Source organism: Chiloscyllium plagiosum, unplaced genomic scaffold (assembly GCF_037043375.1).
Source record: "Chiloscyllium plagiosum isolate Xiang-an unplaced genomic scaffold, Cpla_swu_hap1 HiC_scaffold_19, whole genome shotgun sequence".
Lineage (NCBI taxonomy): Eukaryota > Metazoa > Chordata > Chondrichthyes > Orectolobiformes > Hemiscylliidae > Chiloscyllium > Chiloscyllium plagiosum.
In genome coordinates, this window is record NW_028270157.1 from 29,754,940 (window position 1) to 29,764,726 (window position 9,787).

Sequence of the window (9,787 nt, forward strand, 5' to 3'; positions counted from 1 at the left end):
CACGCATAGTTCAAATCTTGCAAATCATTGCTGAACCTGCCTTTCCTGATGTGAAAATCAATTGTCAACATTTCATTAGATCACCTTCTTACTACAAAGCATGTTGTCCTGCACTCAGAGGCAGCAAACTCACTTTTGACAAATGAGATACCTTCTCTTACTTCAGTGGTTCATTTTGTTTTCAAAAACTATATTATAGTTTTGTTCCACACACTTTATTACACAAAGCATTGCTTCTAAACGTTTTTCCATATATTTAGATTCTTAATATTTAACTTGTACTGAATAGTTTTAGATGAGAAAGCAGTCATGAATATATCCTTCTTGAGCATTATCTATACACAATCAAGGTTCATTTCAGACAGTTGAGTGTATTTCCTGTTTTTTTTATCTGATTGTGTGAATGTTTTGGTTTTGCAGACCATGATGTAAAATCGGATGTTTGGTGCAATGCTGTTGGTTCAAAGTTCTTTCAAAGTATAATTGTTTTCTGCAGCACTTCTGATAGTAGCTGTTTGAAAATAATATATGTACAGACACCAATATGAAGAGGAACAAGTGTAGGTTATGCATCTGACTGGGAGTGGCAAATGCTAATTTTATTATGTTGTCAGTTGTCCTTGGTAATTTGCGGAATAATAATACTTTGTAAGATTAGGGAGCATGAAAAAGTGCTTTGATTTTGAAGCGACATATTTGTCAAAGAATTTGAAAAAAGGAGACTAATACTCAGGTCAGTGAATGCAATGTGAAGTCAATTTTAACAATGATCAAAGAGTATGAAAGCAACAATCACTGTTCACTTTGCAATATTGCACAGAGATGATAAATTAATTATTGTTCTAAGATCCCATTCTCAAGGTACCATTGTTCCAATTCTCACAAGGGCATCTATAAATGATTTTTTTTAAAAATTACTTGCTCAATTTAATTTTACCAAAATAATCATTCCTTGTACATATAATCAACAATTGACATTATAAAAATGCTTTATAATTGTCTTTTAAAGGTGAAGAAGAAAATTGGACATGAATTTCCTTCCATTTAAAATATGGACTGTACAACTATGCATGAGGACACGGGTCTGATGGGTAAGATGAATGTCTTTCTCACCTAAAATGTTAGTCATTCACAGTGTAATCTTTTGATGGATGGTGTGGGATAAAGTTGAAGAGATAATACAGAAAGCACTTTACAATTGTTAATAATGACAGAAAAATATTTTATACCGTAATCCCATTAGTATGGTATCAGTTAACCTATATACTGACGGTGAAATGCCAGAGATCAAAGAAGAAGTGGTGAAATTCCTCTTAATTTTAGCACAGTTATAAAGCAGAATTTTGTGAGACAGAACTTTAAAATAAAAGTTTCAAATTGTTCTTTGGAAAGAAAGTAACTCCAAGATGCTAAATGACCATTGTGCAGATTCCTGACATTTAGAATGATACTAAGAATACTATTAAAGATCTGTTGAAAGTGGTTCCATATGTGTGCTAACTTGGTACTGCTTCGGTCCTGCCCCATATCCCACATTATTGTGGCAATGAGATGTAGAAGCAGCAAATTAAGGAAACCTATCCTGATAGAATTTCCAAGGCAATGTGTAGAACAGTTTGATGAAATAAAATCAGAGAGAATGGGAAATTCAAGACCTAGGATTTTTTAAACCTAGTCTTCTCCACTCTGTGACAACTGTTACCATGTACATTTGGAAAGGAAGATCTAAATTAGGAGCTAGATTGAGCCATTAGCCCTGAATAATAGTGGGGCAAGGGAGGGAAGTGTAACAGTCAAACGTTCATCACAGGGTGCGCTTGCATTGTATTCTATTCACCATCAATGAATCCGAAGCGACTGGTACTGTAAGGTATAGGCTGCACAAAGTATTCCATGATGTTAATTAACCCCTGAATTGTACATGAATATTAAAGCTTTTAATAGTAGATCTAATCGCACTGTTTGTTATAAGAATATCTACATAATAGAAGCACATAAAGGAATTTTCCATAGAAAGAAATAGGATTTAGATCAATGCAACAGACAATTCAGTTCAACTGGTGAATGCTCATTTTTGAGCTCTGCATAAGCCTCCTTACACACCACTTCATCTAGTCCTATTAACATAACATTTGTCTCTAATGTGTTCATATAATTTCCGCTCAAATGCATCTATTCTATTAAGTTTAGCTATTCCGTGTGTTGGGAAGTTCCACATTGTAGCCACTGTTTAGGTAAAGGACATTTTATATATTTGATATAAATATTTGCTATTTGAATATTTTGAGATGTTCCATTGCAAGTGTGTTTTTACATTACTTAACTTCTAGCGGGTGGCTTGGTACTTTTTTTTACCATTACATAATAACGTGGGTGATGATGGAAACTCATTAAATTAAACCACCAAAAAATTTAATATTTGACAATTTTTTCTTGATAATTAAATCTATTTTGCCATAATATTATTTACCAAAAGAGGTAAAGGGACATTCTGATATTTCTAACAAGTTTTCCACGGGCTTTGCTTTTTCCAATGTACATAACTAGTTGGATCCTTGAAGTAATGTATTTATCGCATAATAATGTTGACTTTAATGACATGAATTTACCTATCATGATTTGTTATAGGCCAGATTGATTGAAAAAACAGATAATTAAAGGGGATAAATAAATAGGAAGAAATCTATCTCTCCTATATATTCTCAAACTACTAATAAAAAATTTGAACCATTGGCATTGGCAGTAAACTTCAGATTGTAACACTCATAATATCCTAAATGTGAGCCAGTAAAAGTTGTAGTTTCATGAAATTTATCCTTGGAAGCCCCTAATAATTTGATCCAATTTAATATCGTCCAACAAATATTCAACACTTAAGATGTTTGGACAGATTCCTACAGATTCTCAAAACTCCAAAAAGGTCTAATGTAAGAATTCTTCTGATCTCCAAATTCACAGGAATTTTAAACTAGTATGATTTCATACATTTATTTGTTTGGCAATATTGTAATCATGGACATAACTTTAACCCTCACTGGTCCTCTTGAAAAGTACAGCATCTGTTTGGTCATCTGTAACACATCATTTTCCTTTATATTGAAGTCAACAGGACAACAGCTGTATAATGAATAGCTGATCCATAATTCCCCTTATCATCCTACCAGTGAAAATTAAGATTATCCATAATATGAATAAGATTTTTGTAAAATAGCTAAACAGGAAGTAGTTTTTCCAGAGAGATTCTTATCCTGTGCCAAAATTTATACATAGAACACTGGGCAATAATCATCTTAAGGCTGCTCTGAAGTTCATTTGATTCTGTGATCCAGGAGGTACAAAGTTTAAAGGCACACATGTGGAAAAATATTGCCATTCAAAGTGATGCCAACAATCATAATTAAACCAGTTAAAATAAGCTGGGCTCCAGACTCTGTGCAACATATGAAAAGAATTCTCCAAATCAAAAGAAGATTTATAAGAACATAAGGACAAAAGACTGAGAAGCAATTCAGCCCCTTGAGCTTGCTCTGCCATTTGATACAATCTTGGCTGATCTCATCTCGGCCTCAACTCTACTTTCTTGCCCACTCCCCATTAATCCATTACTCATTATCAACCTGGCTATCTCCTCCTTTAATTTAGTCTATGTCCTGGCATCCACCGTACTCTGGTATAGTGATTTCCACAGAATCATAACCCTTTGAGAGACGGTATTTCTCCTCATTTCTGTTTTAAATCTGCTACCCCTTATCCTAAAAGTATGACCACTCACTCTAGATTGTCCCATTTTGTCAATCCCTTTTAGCATCTTATCTAACTCAATTAGATCTCCTCATTTTTCTAAACACCAGACAGTACAGGTTTAAACTGTTCAAGCTCTCTTCAAACCCTTCAACTAAATTGAATTGAATTGAATTGAATTTATTGTCACGTGAACCAAAGCACAATGAAAAGCTTTGTCTTGCGAGCAATACAGGCAGATCACAGAGTTAAGATGCATAAATAAGTAGTTACTAGATAAGCAGCAGCAAAAACAAAAACACAGGTACAGGCGAATGTTAAGAGTTTGTGAGTCCATTTAGTATTCTATCGGCAGTAAGGTAGAAACTGTTTCAAAGCCAGCTGGTGCGTGTGTTCAGGCTTCTGTACCTTCTCCCCGATGGTAGAGGTTGTAGAAAAAACATTGCCCGGGTTAGATGGATCTTTGAGAATGCTGAAGGCCATTCCTTCACAGCAGGCCTGGTAGATGGATTCCATAGATGGGAGGTTGGCCTTTGTGATTGTCCGGGCCGAGTTCACCACTTTCTGTAACCGTCTCCGATCTTGAATGGTACCGTTGCCATACCAGGTAGTGATACATCCAGACAGAATGCTCTCGATGGCACACCTATAAAAGTTGGCAAGGGTATTCGCCGTCATGCCAAATTTCCTCAGCTGTTTGAGGAAGAAGAGACGTTGTTGGGCCTTTGTAATCACTGCGTCCACTTGAACAGTCGAAGAAAGCTTGTTGTGAATGACCACTCTCAGGTGCTTGACACTCTCCACTCGTTCCACCTCTGTGCTGTTGATGTGTAGGGGGCCATGAGTAACATCTCAGTGTTACTCAGTTGTTCTCAGTGCCCCATTTTTCCAGGTCTTCCACCTCCCACCAGTAGTGTGTTTTGTCGCCATCTGAGATTCAACCGACTATGGTGATGTCATCAGCGAACTTGTAAGTGGCATTAGTCTGGTATTTGGCGACGCACTCATGGGTATACGGTGAGTACAGTATGGGGCTCAATACACCCCTGAGAGGCTTCAATGTTGAGCGTTAGTGAGGATGAAATATTGTCCCCAGTCTTCACTGATTGTGGCCTGTGGGTCAAGAGACTGAGGATCCAGTTGCAGAGAGTGGGGCTTAGTCCGAGATCACTAAGTTTAGTAATCAGTCTCAAGGGGATAATAGTGTTGAAGGCTGAACTCTAGTCAATGAGTAGGATTCTTACGTAGCTATTCTTGGTGTCAAGGTGTTCTAGGGAGGAGTGAAGGGCAAGTGATATGGCATCTGAGGTGGATCTGTTGGTCAGATAGTCAAATTGGAGTGGGTCGAGAGTAGTGAGGAGGCTGGAGTTGATTAATGCCATGACCAGTCTTTCAAAGCACTTCATGATCATTGAAGTTAGGGCCACTAGGTGGTAGTCATTGAGACACGCTGCACAAGCCTTCTTAGGCACAGGGATGATGTTGGCCCACTTGAAACAGGCAGGGACAATGGCCTGCTGCAGGGACAGGTTGAAGATGTCCGAGAAGACCTCTGCCAGTTGATCGGTGCATGCTGAGTGCACAGCCTCCATCTGGTCCTATCGCTTTTCTTGGCTCCACATGAAGGAAAACTGATCTGACCTCTGATGCAACGACTGTTGGGATAAGTACATCAGGACTTGTCGGAATAGATGTTATCTCTTCGCCAAAATGCTGCTCAAAACGAGCATAGAAGACATTGAGACGATCTGGGGGGGGGGATGTGTAATCGTCTGCTATCTTGCACTGTCTCTTTTTAGAACCTGTGATGTCATTCAGTCCTTGCCATAGTCGCCAGGTGTCTGTCTGGGTCTCTAGTTTGGATCGGTATTGGTCCTTGGCTGTCTTAATGGCTCTGCGAAGGTCATACTTGGATTCCTTATATTTGAATGGGTCTCCTGATCTGAAGGCCTCACACCTCATTTTTAGCAGGTTCTGTATGTCCTGATTCATCCAGAGTTTCCTGTTGGATTGACTTCCTTGGTATGCAGTCCTCCACACACTTGCGATAAACTGCCTTCAAAGCGTGGGTTTCCTCCGGGTGCTCCGGTTTCCTCCCACAGTCCAAAGATGTGCAGGTCAGGTGAATTGGTCACGCTAAATTGCCCGTAGTGTTAGGTAAGGGGTAAATGTAGGGGTATGGGTGGGTTGCGCTTCGGCAGGTTGGTGTGGACTTGTTGGGCTGAAGGGCCTGTTTCCACACTGTAATGTAATCATTATTTTAACAATTACATCTCTCCTTAATAAAGAAAACGTAATTATTAGAACTTATCAGGATCCATTTGTCCTCCTTGAGCTCTTAAAAGATGTTACTCATGTAAAAAGATGGTTTGTGGGTGAGCAGGCATATCCCTTCTGCCATGGACAATGATCTCACAAAGAGTTGCAAGAGTGACACAGAAAAGTGATGCAGTGAGGCACATTCCTCTACTAGGTTGGCCATTAGTTTCTTCAGCAAATACCTTTGCTGTACAGTCGATCAGCAGGACCTTTGTAGCATACTGCTAGTCATATGTCCAGCATAGCTGTAGCTTGCCATGCCCTGCATAAATTTACTATTCAAAGAGATCTAGGTATGGACATTATGGGAAGCTTTGAGGGTCTCGAAGAGTTAAAGATTCATACAGCATGGTAACAAACCTTTCGGTCCAACTCATTGGTGTCAACCAAACATCCCAATCTGACCTGGTCCCATTTGCCACCATTTGGCTCATATGCCTCGAAACCCTTTTTGTTCATATACCCATTCAAATGCTTTTTAAATGTTGTAATTGTAACTTACTCTACCACTTCCTCTGGCAGCTCATTCCATACATGCACCACCCTTTGCGTGAAAAAGGTGCCCCTCAGGTCCTTTCTGGATCTTTCCCCTCTCACCTTAAACCCATGCCCTCTAGTTTTAGACTCCCCCACCCTTGGAAAAAGACCTTGGCTATTCACCCTATCCATGCCTGTCATGATTTTATAAACTTCTATCAGGTCACCCCTCAGCCTTCGATGCTCTAGGAATAAAAGCCCCAGCCTATTCTGCCTCTCCCTATAACTCAAATCCTCCAGTCCCTGCATCATCCTTGTAAATCTTTTCTGCACCCTCTCACTTTTAACAACATCCTTCCTCTAGAAGGGTGATCAGAACTGAACACAGTATTCTAAACGTGGCGTCACCAATGTCCTGTACAGCCGCAGCATGGCATCCCAACTCCTTTACTCAATGCTCTAATCAATTAAGGTAAGCATGCCAAAGACCTTCTTCACCACCCTGTCTACCTGTGATTCCACTTTCATGGAAGTATCCGTCTGCACCCATACATCTCCCTGTTCAGCAACATTGCCCAGGGCCCTATCATTAATTGTCTAAGTCCTGCCTTGATTTGCCTTACAAAAATGCAGCACCTCATATTTATCTAAATTAAACTCCAATGGTGACTCCTCGACCTGTTGGCCCACCTGGTCAAGGTCCCATTGTACTCTGATTATTTTCTTCACTGTCAACTACACCACGTATTTTGGTGTCATCTGCAAACTTACTAACCATACCTCCTCTATCATCTAAATCATTTATAGAAATGACAAAAATCTGCTTTGGAACCAGATCAACAAGAACGGTGCTGCGAGAATAATAATCACTCACGAGTCCTCAAGGATTACTCCATGGAGAATCTGAAGACAGCTTACTGATTAAATGCTCTTGTCTATTTAACAAAGTTGACCTGCATTAGACATTCCACAATTTATCCCTCCCCAATGGAATAAACGAACATTTCTCCAAATTTGTTTCTTTCCAAGGATATCACACTACATTATCTTGATGCCTTTCACTGTATTAATGATTTAATTCATCGGGCTGGCACCAATAAAAGGCACCATTTACGATTAATTGAATTAAATAGCTGGGTTTTGTGGTGGGATTTGAACTTGAGTCATCAGAGCCTGAGCCCAGCATTATTTGGTCCAGTGACATTAGCACAATGACATTGCCTCCACCAGCACGTCTGTACACTCTTGAATAAATGCCTGTAATTTCCATCAATAAAGCATGACATAGAGTGCATTCTACTTTAATGCAAACTGCAAATTGATTATAAGTCATTTTACTGTTTCTCAAATCATGTTTCTCAAGCTGTTTAAACATATTGTTCTTTCCTCTGTTCTATTGTTTCTCCTTGGTAAAACTTGACAGACTATGTTGTGAGAAGTAATTTAGCTGCTCCTGTTCTACAAAAGGTTCCTGAGACTAATATGTCTCCTGGTTCAGGTCAGCTTCTACTAAAAGTGGCCCACTTCTTGTGCCTTGGCATGTATGCAGCCCCTTCTATGCACAGTGAATGTGGTATCCTCAGAGGATGGCATTGCTCTATCCTTATTCTATTTGCCTTGGTTCTGTGTTTCCATGGATTTGAGGTTTGGCTGGTCTCACGGCATCAAGCTAATCAGGAGAGCTCTGAGGCTACCAGTATAAGTGTGATATAGCTGCAGTTTGTGTTATGATTTAGTAAATCAATTGATCTAATTTCCAATTAAAAGTGTAATGCTAATGCAGGGAAAACAGTATGGAGAAAACTTAATGAGCCTTGATTCAAAAACAAATCAGGACATATAGAGAATATTATAAGCAGAAAGAAACAGAAAATTGTGCAGTAAGTAACAGAATAAAACCCTCTTCTACATTATCCCACAGCATAACCACTCCATATTTCTGTAATAGTTCTCCATCGCTATGACAAGAGATTCTCAGAAGTGACTGAAATGTCAATTTTATGTTGTAATTCTAGAGTTTCCACTGATCTGACAAGGGGACAGAGAGTAGAATCCTGCAGAATGTTGCATGTTTCTTGAATGACAGACAGTAGTGTTAGTGAAAGCATGAAGAATGCTCTGTAATAGCTTTACAAAGCTGACATTTTCACAATGTTCTGTGTGGAGCCCTACCCTAAGAATTAACATACCTGGGACTTTGAAAATATTACTTTTTGGGCATAAGCCCTTCATCAGGTTTATGCCCAAAATGCTGATTCTCCTGCTCCTTGGACGTTGCCTGACTGGCTGTGCTTTTCCAGCACCATAGTCTCGAGTCTGATCGCCAGCATCTGCAGTCCTCACTTTCTCCCACTTTGAAAATATTGACCCAATGTTGGGAACCAACTGTTCCACCTACCAAGAATAGGTAGAAATCTCGATGATGTTATACTTGGCCATGACAGGGATCCTTCCTCGGACGAGGGGTTTAGAACTATGGGACACTGTCTCAGAATAATTGGCAGGGCATTTAGGACTGAGATGAGGAGGAATTCTTTACTCAGGGAATGACGAATCTTTAGAATTTTCTATCACAAGAGGTATTGAGGCTCAGACATTGAACTCTAGAAATTGATAATATTGAGAAGTATGATGATAGATATTTGGGAAAATGTATTTGAAGTTGAAGATCAGCTGTGACCTAATTTAACAATGGGACAGGCTTGAGGGGAATGAATGATCTGCCCTTGCTTATATTTTCAGTGTTTAGATTAGATTACTTACAGTGTGGAAACAGGCCCTTCAGCCCAACAAGTCCACACCGACCCTCCAAAGAGCAACCCATCCAGACCCATTCTCTTACACCTAACACTACGGGCAATTTAGCATGGCCAATTCACCTAACCTGCACATTTTTGGTCGGTGGGAGGAAACTGGAGCACCCGGAGAAAACCCATGCAGACACGGGGAGAGAATGTGCAAACTCCACACAGACAGTCGCCTGAGGCAGGAATTGAACCCGGGTCTCTGGCACTGTAAGGCAGCAGTGCCACCATGCCGCCCTTCTATAAAGGGCTCTCATTTTTGCTACAATATCTTTATTAAAAGAAGAATTCTGACTGGATTTCAAAACTCGGGGAAACTGGAGAGCTGTTGATTATTAAACATATTGAATGCCCTGTGTAGTTTAATGAGACCAATAACCTAATTGTGGGATTGTGTGAAACATATAGTTCCATGATAGGAAAACTGGCTAACCCCTGGTTGTTCT

At 39.6% G+C, this 9,787-nt stretch overlaps 1 long non-coding RNA gene across 1 annotated transcript; it reads left to right on the forward strand.

The window, feature by feature from the left end:
* The first annotated feature begins 649 nt into the window (after positions 1-649).
* On the forward strand, positions 650-7,475 carry LOC148146747 (uncharacterized). The gene is made up of 3 exons (XR_015760341.1): positions 650-733; positions 1,010-1,091; positions 7,345-7,475. It is a non-coding gene; the product is annotated as an uncharacterized LOC148146747 (long non-coding RNA).
* Positions 7,476-9,787: the final 2,312 nt, after the last annotated feature.